This window comes from Cheilinus undulatus, linkage group 16 (assembly GCF_018320785.1).
Source record: "Cheilinus undulatus linkage group 16, ASM1832078v1, whole genome shotgun sequence".
NCBI classification, from domain to species: Eukaryota; Metazoa; Chordata; class Actinopteri; order Labriformes; family Labridae; genus Cheilinus; species Cheilinus undulatus.
The window spans coordinates 22,694,706-22,706,596 of record NC_054880.1 but is presented as its reverse complement, the minus strand read 5'-3'; the positions used below and the strand labels follow the sequence as shown (position 1 = coordinate 22,706,596).

General features: G+C 38.2%; 1 protein-coding gene across 1 annotated transcript in view; it reads left to right on the top strand.

Annotated features, from left to right (window-relative positions):
* The first annotated feature begins 638 nt into the window (after nucleotides 1-638).
* LOC121523401 (solute carrier family 45 member 4) overlaps nucleotides 639-11,891 on the top strand; it is a 76,851-nt gene continuing 65,598 nt past the window's right edge. The window contains exons 1-2 of the mRNA XM_041808286.1: nucleotides 639-741; nucleotides 1,829-1,910. The gene's annotated coding sequence lies outside the window, so the exon portion shown is untranslated. The remainder of the gene's footprint in view (nucleotides 742-1,828; nucleotides 1,911-11,891) is intronic.

Below are 11,891 nucleotides of genomic sequence, written 5' to 3'. Positions count from 1 at the left end.
TAAAAAGTATTCACCCCCTTGGATGTTTTACCCATTAATTGATTTCATAAATCAGTCACAGTCAATGTCTTTTTGACAGAAAAAATAAACTATTTTTGTGCCAAAGTGAAAACAGATGTCTACAAAGTAATATCAATTAAACAAAAATATATAATGTAAAATAAGTGACTGAAAAAATATCAAATTGATTTATTAAATCAATAAAAGGGTAAAGCAGACAAAGAGGTGAATACTTTTCATAGGCGCTGTATGTGTTTTTCTTATTTCTTTAAAACAACGGTTCTCTACTTTATTGTGGTTGTAAAGTATTTTATTTAGTTAGCATTTACTTCTCTCAAGCAGTTTAGCTCAAATAAATGGAGAAGAAAGCATACGACTAGCATTTAGCTCTCATTAAATAGTGTACCTGAACAAATAGTCGTTTTATAAAATATTTCTTATCGTGTGAATTTTGTACTTTTTTTATTTAATTTTTTTTTACTTTCTCTTTAAAAAAAAGCGAGCCTCTACTTTGTATACCACCGCCAATGCTCCGCCCGTTTATTCAAATCTCGCGTGACGTCGGCGGAAGCCAGCGCTACGTCTCTTCTTCCGACAGATATCCCTTTAAAGGCGTATTTAAAGCACTGGCTTCAGTTGCAGCAGCGGCGGACAACCTATGCAACAAAAGCTGCAGCAGAGTTGAGCGACCTCCTCAGCGGACAAAAACACGGAGCCCCGCGGCTGACACGACCCGGCAAGGTGAGCTCGGTGTCCTAGTTGACACACCGGCGACGACAGGGCACGGATATTAAATATTTTCTGTCCGTCGTCGGGACTCGGCTCCGGCAGGAGGAATACACAGCATCTCAGGTTGCTGCTGCAGAGAGAGAAGCAGCAGCAGGAGGAGGAGGAGGAGGCGGAGGAGGCATTTACAGTAGTTTGTGTAGGCCTGTTTCAAAACAAAAAAAGAGGAGACGCTCGAGCTGACAGCCTGCGATAGGTCAGGTTGCATAATTAGGTTTCTGTAACTAAAAACTGGTGCATTATTCATAATTCACTCAGTTCTTAAAGCAGAGGGTTTGGCAGCAGTATTGCTACACTTTGTACACAGAGTAGGTACATTAGTACAATTGGCTTTATTTTCTTCAGCACTTGTTCCTTTGTAATACCAGGAAGAGGCACTTTACTGTAGTGACTAACACACCTGTGACTGTTCAAAATAAGATGAGTGACTGTGCGTGGGCTTGCAAATTGAAAATAAAGTTAATTTAAGGACGAGTGCCCAGCTTTTAATAATAACTTCATTCGTGTTTTCATTGTGACTGGCTACTGATGCATTTACATGTCACCTGTTGTGGATGTGATGCAACCTGCATCCTGTGTAATGTTGGAAAAATATCAAGAGCAATTATCATTAAAGTTATCAAAGATGTTCACCAAAACGGTGTGTTGTAGCATTTCAATTGTGCTTTTTTTTTCTTTTACTTTTTTTTTAAGCTTAATATCGATGCATTAAGGCCGCTTTATGCCTTCATCGGAGAATAAAGGATAACGTGCATCAGTGTTAGTTGTAGTGTTATAAATGTTGGTGCTCCTCCAACTTCACTGCTCTGACACAGTAACCTGCTGTGATGCACATCCGATGAAATTACATAGTCTTTGTTTTTATTTCAGATCTATTTAAGATATAAAACTTTCTTTCTGTTTACCTTTCCAAAAGAATAGTTATTGTGTTTGGTTGTAATTGTTGTAACCATGTTTTGGTCTGTGTGCATAGTGCTGATTCGTTGAGGCTCATTTAAACAGCAGGTGTAAACAAGGCTGTTTTGCTTTGTGTGTTTTTCAGGTACCACTGCAGGGCTTAAGATTGCAGCCTGGACCAAACGTAGACGTCTCAACGACATTTATGACGCTTTCAAGGCCTTTTGGTGAGTCTCAAATACGTACACACAAACACAAGGGTAGGAGGGATCAATACTTTTATTGACTGTATTTTAAAGGCTCCCTGGTGTCTGTTATGTTGTTTTTGGCCGAGTAAAACATACCAAACTTTCAAATCTAGGTGATTATGCTTACATAAACACAGTCTCCCTTAAAAACTTAGTGTCTTTTTGTCAGCTTCTTTCTGTCGCCATCATGCTGCCTAGGTTTCAGTTTGTGTGGTTGAGACCAGCCGATTCAGCTGAAGTGAAAGCAATCGACTTCCTCTTGATGAAATGTTTGCTGACTATCAACTGGTGCTGAGTCAGCTTCGTGTTATTACCCACACACACAGATGCACACAGAATCTACTGCACAAGACGCGGCCAGACAGGACTGGTCACATGCAGACAGTCACATGAATACATACTAAGGCACACGCTCACACAGCTGTAATGCAAACCGATCAAACATGCTTAAATGTATTTATTCACATGGAAACACTCCGTATCATCTGCCATACACAAATACTTGAACAGCATATACGGTTGAATGAGGGCAAATTCTAATTTAGAAAATGAACTTAAAAAGTGGAGACTTTGACATTATTTCACACAGGTTGAATTCCAGCTCAAACACAAATTCTCACCTAACAAGTTAAATCACTTTAAACATTCCAAAATGACTTTAGCATGTTGTTAGACTGTGGATTTGTGAAGCAAGCCCAAACCAGTTTACCCATCATTGCCCAGATCTGTTAGGTAATAGGTTTCCACACCCCATGAAGAGACTTGAGGGACTCAGTGGAAGTACACGCAAACAGCAGGTTCCTTAAAGCTCCTGTGAGGAGTTTTTAGCTGCTTACGAAACAGACTGAAGTTAATACTGCTTCCTATGTGTGATGTACAAAAACAACCCAGAGCATCAGGGAAAGGGAGTGATTGTTTCTATTGTCTGTAACCTCAGAAGGGGTAGTTGCCAGACAAGGTGAATAAGCAACGTTTCCACACCAGAGAATTATTGTGGGTTGCATTTTTAGCATTTAAAAGAACAAATTATAAGATTTGTTGTCAAAAAAATAATCTCAAATGTACACAAGAAAAGGAGCAGCCATCTTGGACCATAATCAACCTGAATGTTCCTCAAAGAAACTGTTGACCAAGAAAATCTCCTTGATTCAAAGCAATTTAATGATGTTTTATTGTGCAACCTTGATGACTTAACTGTCTTTTGGCAGAATGCTCCAGCAAAGGTGACACAATGTCTCTCAACAAACACAAAGAAATGTGGAGTAATGCTAAAATGACACCACACAAAATCTTACTAAAAACTCTTCCTTTTAAAAGTGAATGAAAAATTTAAGAAGATAAATTTTTGCAGAGAGTAAGATGAAATATATCCCTTCCATCCATCTAGTAACTACAACAAAGTAGCCAGCTGTTGATCAGCTTAGCATTTTGAAAACTATTGTGGTAAAATCTACCTTAACATTGCCACTGAGTTTTTGAATGACCAATCAGAAGCCTTAAAGTTTAGCTGTAGCATTTTCAGCTATTTGAAGCCAAAATTGATGCTATATTGATGAGTTTGTAGAAACTAAGGCCATATTAAATGTCTCAATAGCTGAGGTGCAAGCACATTAATGCACCCTCAATCCACTTACTACAGTGGCGGACTCAGGATGTTTAGGACAAAAACAATAACAGGATACCTGCTCTATGTGGTGGGGCACCACAGCGTGAAACATTGTTATATAGTAGTTGAAAGGGCATCTTTAACCACGATTTGTCCACCATGTGGGGAACATAGTTGGCAACTTTTCTACATATTACCCAGTGAAGGGCACTTTGTCACATTTTGTCCTATTGGAAAGCCCCCCACAGGGCAGTTAGCCAAGCTTTGTCAAGTGTAATGGCACACAAGGGGATCCAAAGAAATTTTGTTCACTGGAAAGGCACCCTAGAAGGTACTTTACCACCTTTTGTCCAATGAAAGCGCCCTGTGGAGGGCACTTTATCATGCTTTGTCCACTGGAAGGACCCTGATGGGAACTTTTTTCCACTAGATGGCCATCTAAGAGGACACTTTAGTACATGTTATCCAATGAAAGGGCACTGCAGAGGGCACTTAACCAAGTTCTGTCCACTAGAAGGACACCATAAATGTAACTTAACTTTTTTACATAATACCAACTGAAGGGCTCCCTAGGGGGCACTTTTTTTTCACATTTTGTCCGATTTGAAAGGAACCACGAAGGGCACTTTATCACATTTTGACAACTGGAAGGACCACTGATGGGCACTTAATCAAGTTTTGTCCACTGGTAGTGCATCCTAGAGGATACTTCATCATGTTTTATTTCCTTAATTGCATCCTAAAGGGCACTTTTGTAGTTTTTTTTTTCCAACATTAGCCCCATCTCTTCCCCCTCTCCTGCCCCTCTTCAGAGTCCACCACTGACTTATGGCCATTCCATGTTTATGGATAACTTCAGTCCTTGATATAAAACAAATGACAAGAGAATGATTTTTGAAAATGTCATCATGTCCTGATTTATTCAATAGGAAAACGAGTTTCAGGTGTAACAGACTACTACTTCTACCACACTAATTACAATACTTTCTATAAAAAAATAAGGTAGGCATAACTAGTTGCACCATACATACATTAAGGGCTTTATAGGGTTAAAACGTCTTAGGAACCTCAAGCTCATTTAACATCAATAGATATAAAACACTATAATTTATAGAAGAAAGACTGAATTAAACTCAATAAGTAAAACAGTTATTATAAGCAGTAATAAGTAAAAATGTAAGCAGAATGCACTTTTTATATCTGGTTAAAACCACATCATTTTACAGATTAGCCTTGGTCTAAAGAAATACTGCCTGCCTCTAATTCTTCCTCAGCATGTTTACGTTTCTCTGTCCATCACACAAACACACACAGAGCAGATCTGGCTTTGTATCCTGGATCCTGATCCCCTGTGTAGATAACCCACTTCCTAAGGAAAGAAAAAGTGAGCGAGTATGTTTTCCCACCTCTGATCAGAGAGCTCAACCGTGTGTTTATGTGTGTGCGTGTTTGTCGTCTCACTTACATCGCTGCCATCAATAGCACACCTTATCTCCACCAGATCTTACACACATAAACGCACACAAACACACACACTTGTTGCAGCTATAAATGCTGTTTGTCATGGGGAGTCGAAGACTCAGCGGTTGAGGGGAAAACATGGCAGGTTGGTGGTTTGTTTACATATTTCTTTTTAGCTTCTTTTTTTTTAACCAAACAGGCAAATTAGAATTGTAAAGGTGTGACACGGCTTATCACACACCTGGGAGGTTGTTTACTTTTCAGGTGTGTCAGAAAAACAATCTGATAATCATCTTAGCTCCTAACTTTGTGGACTTATCCTTTCTGTTCTTAGTAAATGTGTAAGTAAATGTCAATATTTAGCACATACATGTGTGATAGACATATATGTGCATGCACATTCTTATTCAGGAGTCGCTGCATAAGTGTCTGTATGTTTGGATACTGTGTGCAGTACTGTATGCATGGCTGGTTGTTTTTCCAGTGGTGTAGGACCGTTATCAAAGACAATATCAGATGACTGTACTGTGTTTAGCTCTGGCTTTGAGTTAGAGGACACATGCACACGAATGCACATGCACAGATGCAGCTAGAGAGATTGTTAATAAAACAAACATCTTCTAAGAATAGAGAGGTCCACGTTGCCTGCTCACCTGTCAGCTCTTCTCTTCTCTTATTTATCCAACATGAAGACTCTGTAATTGTTCCTACTTTTTGCTTCTTAAATAAGATAGGGAATGGTCATTTTCATGTCATTAAGATTTTTAATTATTAAAAAAAGGCAAAACATCAAAGTCGAGTAAATATGACTTTAAACAACACTGTGAACTTGGTTATGAACTATTAGCGCCCATCTAAATGTATGTGATGAAATTATGTTTGTCATAGTTGTTTGCTGTATGTTGTTCTACAGTCTGTAGTTGATGTTGTAATTGTGTCTCACCACAGATAATATTAATAACAAGGCAAAAAACCCTCATTACTGTGTCATATAGCTCACTCTTTTCTTAGTCCGCCATTTTCATTTCGTCTTTTTTACATCATGTGCTGCCTTCTTAGACTGCGTTGTCTTCCTCTGTAAGGGAAAGGGGGAACAACAGACTGGAGGATTTTAGAGGCAGTGCTCCTGAAATTTTCAAACAAATTTTTAGGACTCCACATGTGGGTGTGAACATAAAAGCTGAATTTTTCATGCTGACTGTAATCTAAACATTAAAGATTACATTTTTTTTTCTAAGATTTATTTTTGGGCATTAGATAGAGGAGGACAGTGGATAGAGTCAGAAACAGGGACGAGAGTGGGGGAGAGACATGCGGTGAAGGGCCTCAGCCCGGATGCGTACATGGGGAGCGCCTTTAACCACTAGGCCACCTGCTCCCCAAAGGTTACATATTTCACCCCTGTAAGGCAAGTTAATGTTGGTCTCAGAGATCTCCAAAACATGCCTGTGAAGTAATTTTGTTAGAAAAACCTGCAGAACTGTACTTTGCATAAAATGTGACCTTTAAGTCGAGATGATGGGTATTCTAGTATTTAATCAAATAAGTGGGGAACGCCATCTGTTGAGGATAGAAAAAATCTAAGAACAGGCACTGAATGACCATCATGCCAATATTAATGTCAGCCTTTAAGAGCCAATTTTAAACACTTGGTTCAAACACATATAGAAACACAAAGAAACATTCAAAATACACTTGACATAAATGAAACAGCTGATAGGGTTACGGATAAAGCAGTTTTGATATGGTTTTTCTTTTTGCGCCCTTTGACCACTCATACTCTACATCAGTCAGGATAATTAAAGGGAAATCAAAAGAATACTGCATGCCTTATCCATGTTTACGCTGGTATCTTTTTATTAGGGATGGACTACATAATCTACATGATATTGGTATTGTCAGATATTAGCTCAAAGGTATTGAAATCTGCCAGTATTTACACCCGATATATTGTCTGTAAATATCAGCTTATGTTGACCATAATTATCAGCCATATGTTTGGATAGGTTTGGGAAGTTATACACAGGACCTACAGACCTACATCAGCTGTAGTCTTTGTTTATCCTTATCCCTTAAAATTTAAAATTGAAGTTTCAATTCTCAACAACATTTCCATATCATTATGGGCTTATATATCATAATCCTCCCTTAAATTTATTGTTTGCTATTTGCCATCAGAAGTCAGCTGTGGTCAAAGATGATTAAATGTAGTAAACAAGTGGCCCCTGTCAGAGTATTAATACTCTTATACATTTACTTCTTGCCATCAGAACAAAACAATGAGCTGGCATTTGACCTGTGTTTTTCCTGCAGTTTTGAAAAGTGTGAAATCCCGTTCAAAGATCACTTGGATAATCTTATGGAATAAAACAGAAATGAAGCCTGATTTGCAAAGCCATGGCCAACAAAAAAGTCTTGACCTTTAAAAGCACTCCCAACAAGTTTTAGTAAGCACTAAAGGAGCAGTAAATTTGACTGTCTAGCTCGAGGTAGCAGCATACCAAAAAGTTATGGTAAAGGACAGAGTTTTCCTGCAGGGCAGAGTGAACTGGGATAGTGTGAAAAGCTTGAATAAATTTTAGCTTCGTCACATTTCTGTGCAGTTTTGCTTTTGCTGCCTGTGGCTGACTTTAATACCTCATCAGTGAGCTCTGCTCTGATGTGAAACATCCACAGTCAAAGCCAGCCAAACTGAAAAGTGTCATTAAAGTTTCTTTTGCCAAAGTTTTACCCAAAGTCATTTTAAAGTTTTGAATGAAAATGAAACTTCACTTTAAAAGCAGGATATCTCATTTGGTGTCCATCCAATCACTGTTCTCATCTTTCTGAGTCATCCTGAACCCAAAATGTCCGGGGACAAACTGATGTCCCGCCTTCCAATTAAATTACCAGGAGCTGAGTGGACGCCAGGGATGACTGGCAGTGAGTCAGATTTGCGCTGTCTGGGGCATCTTGGCTGCCTGTAAATCTTGATTGAGCGAAGGATGCCAGATGCCACACCCAAAGAAACATTTAACACCATCATCTGTCTCTTGTCTTTTGAAGTGACCTTTGACTGGAAACTTGTAGAGTTCGCAATCTGAATGAAATTCTTATATCACAACTCTGATAATTTTATTGCAGTAAGAGTTTCAGTTATGATGGTACGTAATCACACTGATACAAAAATAACACAATTACAATACTGACAAAGAATAAGTCTCAATTTGCATTGTAGTCATGGAGTTTTCTATGCATCTTTCTACTTAAACTATTGGTTTGTATACTCAGCTCTAGATTTGAAGCTTTAATAACAGAGATCTAACCTGACACGCTAGATGGATTTGTTGACACATCCATCTGGAAAACCACTCATACAGCGTTTGGGAAAGGGCAGAGCCTTTGAAAAAAACTCGGAGGGTGATTGGATGAACGTTCTGTCTGTCACATCTTTATGGGCCAATTAGAGCAACAAAACACGTGACTTCGTTGCCGCTACCGAGGTGCGCGTGCGCAGCTACCAGGGACTAAACTCCATAGGGAACTGCATAACGGGAACCATGGCAACTGTAGACAAATCAGTACACAACTTTTGTCGTTTTTGTAGAGAAAACAACTCAATTCTGTTCTTTGTTCTTCTGTTAACGAAAAAATGTCAACTTCTGCCATAATTGCGCCGGTCTCTTGTTGCTGCTTGCATACGTCATGACTCTGCTGCGCCTGAAAGTACTGCCCTTAGTCGCTGATTGGTACTGTCACTTTCTAACCGGGCCCAAATGGTTCAGATGGGAGCTTTGCAAGATGGATTCACCAGTGAGAAACACAGAAAGGGGCGTATCCATCTGCTTTGTAAGGTTAACAGAGTACATGATTTTATGATGAAATAGCTGTAGGACCAAAATTGATGTCAAATTGGATGCAAAAGGAGACCCTTTATGTCACTGAAGTTGTTGAGAAACACTTTTAATTGCACAATCTATAATAGATAAGCTTCAAATACCAAATGCCTTCTGCCATAGTTTGGAAGCTGAACTTAGCTCAAAAAAATAAGGAAATATGTGTTCAGTAGATTATTTCTTTTCTGTGACAATGCTTTTTGGCAAAATGGCAGAGAAGATTTGAAATTTTTTTCATGGGCACAACCCACATACTCAGCTCTGCTGTTCATCCCACAAATGCATGTTCCTCACAAATGTGGCACCATTTAAAATGGAAACAAACAGGCTTTCCAACAGTATAGGATTTATTTACAAGAAGCATTGTCACAACAAAGAAATAATCAACTAAACACATCTTTCCCTTTTTTTGTCTGCCAAGTTCATCTAAAAATTAAAACAGTGAATGCACCAAAAACTTTGTTGTAAGACATAAAAGTCAATCCCATTGATACAAAAACTTACAGGATTACCATACTGCCTTAAAAATAGGCTTTTACAATGCTGGTCTCGTTTACTTTTCCACTAATCTCTTCCTGTCTCGTATACTTTGTTCATACATTACTTCACACTGAAGAATTCCTCAAATCATGGTGGTGCCTTTTCATGGGTGTTAACAGTGTGGAAAATGTTTCAAAATGTTATTTTGGCTCTAATATATCGCATTGTTAAACTAAGTGTAATGGAAAATTCAGCATTTTACTGGTGATTTGGAGCTGCATGCTCAGTTTTTCTTTTTTTTTTTCTTTTTTTTTTTTTTTTTTTTAAAATAACCAACCAGTCAGTCAGTGAAATTTCCTGGAATAATTAGCTTGACAAATTACTTTTAATTAAAAGTTTCACAATTAAATGGCTTGTTTGTCCAAAGCAACCCTTCAGAATCCTAACATAAGAGGCTGAAATCTCTGATTTTATGGCATATTTACTTAAAAAAAACTTTCACAGATGATCAAAACTAGCTGGTTATTTATCCAGGGCTGTCTTCTTTAGTTATTTAAATTAGCATGTAGAACAGAGTGCAGTTCCTGAGAGGGGCTCTAAAGCCAGACAGCTAGTCAGGTATCCAGGGTGAAAGAGGAGAGACGATAACTGGCTGTGAGCCAGTAATGTCATTAACACTGTTAGTAATACTGCACTCTAAGTAATGGACACACACTCATGCACACACATTGCTGGCAACAGAAAAAGGACATGACTTCTTCTCACACATTCTTACAAGTAAAAGCTGATTTACCACTAAAGCAAATAGAAACCCTGTACAGTCAGATGCTTTATTAAATTGTCATGTGCCAGTTTAAGAGGTAGTGTTTACTGCGGGATATCTCTGTCTGCTTACCAAAACAGTGTTTTTTCTTTGAACATTTCTTCCTGTTTCTTACTTCCCCTCTCTGTTGATCTTATTATGGTGCTGATCTGCTACTAAATGTGATCATATGTGGCCTCCCAGATATGCAAATGTGTGCTCTTTGGTGCTATAAAGCTCCGTGGTTTGGTTTAAATGTTACACCCATTGATTTTAATTGGTTTTGCGTGTTGTTTTCGTCTGTTTGTTGTTCATGTAATTTGATATTTGGAGGGGGTTTGTACTTGTAGTTTGGATGTTTATGAAAATGTCTAAAAGACTGGTGATATTTTTGGTGAAGTCAGGCATGCATCACGAGTCTCCACAACATACCTGGTGCCAGATTTGATCAGAAACATGTGGTTGCTGCAGATGGAGAATATGGGCGGATAGTGATGCAGACTTGCATCTACACAAATAGGTAGATGCAACACTTAATCTCCCATTATCAGGTTTTAAAATGAAATTTGTGTTACTTAAAAAAGATGATAAAATAGCTATGTGACTCTTTGAAATCCACTTCTTCCTGCTTTGGTATGACTCAACCAAAACAAATGCACTCATTCCAGTGTAACCCCAGAAAATCCCTGAATGGAAAATGTAGGGGAAACAATGACTTTTGAAAGTTTTAGCTGAAGTTTTATTTCCCATTAATCATGACATAAAGCTCTCCTCCTGATATGACATTAAAATGTTACAATGCTACAGTGTCATTTAGCAGATGCTTTTGTACTAAGCAATGAACGTTTGTAAGACAGACAGGTGTTCATGGCGTGAAGGACCCTGCCTGAGAGCAAACACTGGCTCCTGGTTGTGCCTTAATTGGTTTACAAACCCCTGATCTTCCAAACCAAAATCAGCGATATAAAATACTGAACTATCCAGCCACATTACAACCCCATTTCCTTAAAAGTTGCTGCATCTTCTATGATGTAAATAAAAACAAGACTAGGTAAAAACCTAGTATGTGGCTGACTACAACTATCTGGGATGCCTGTTGAAATACCTGACTGGTAGAGTGATTTTGTCATTGTTAGTTTTTGTGAGCCAAATTTATTGTGGCAACTTAAATGTATAGCTACATGCTGTCATCTCTCTCTCTGTCTTTCCTCTTAATAAAGCTCTTCTCTGTGTACATATGAATCTCTACAGAGACATGTGTCATACTTCATTGATAGAGACAGACACTGAGTCAATGGAGATTAAATATTTTTTGTCAGATACAAGTCTTTAATGATAGAAAGTTTATACTAACAATGAAACACTAACTGTTAATGAGCTGTTTATTCTAAAATTTAAAAAAACTGCAGCAGGTTTCATGAACATTTGTAATTCTCTTCAGACAGGTGTGTAAGGGTCTTTAAATGTGTAAAATTCAGCTGAATGTCTACTTTAGTGTTGCTATCGTTTTTTATACCTGTTATTTATCAATAAACAGCACATTTATCATACTCCCTGAAAATAAAGACGTGCTAAACATTTAAGTGGTTTTCTCTTAACAAGGCAAATGCAGAGATTTTAACATTTATTTGTTCCCCATAATCATACGGTATTTAGGGAATATTTACCAAATATTTTTTAACATAGCGCACACCCCTGGCTCACGCAGGCGTCAAGAAAACATGCACACAGCTGAC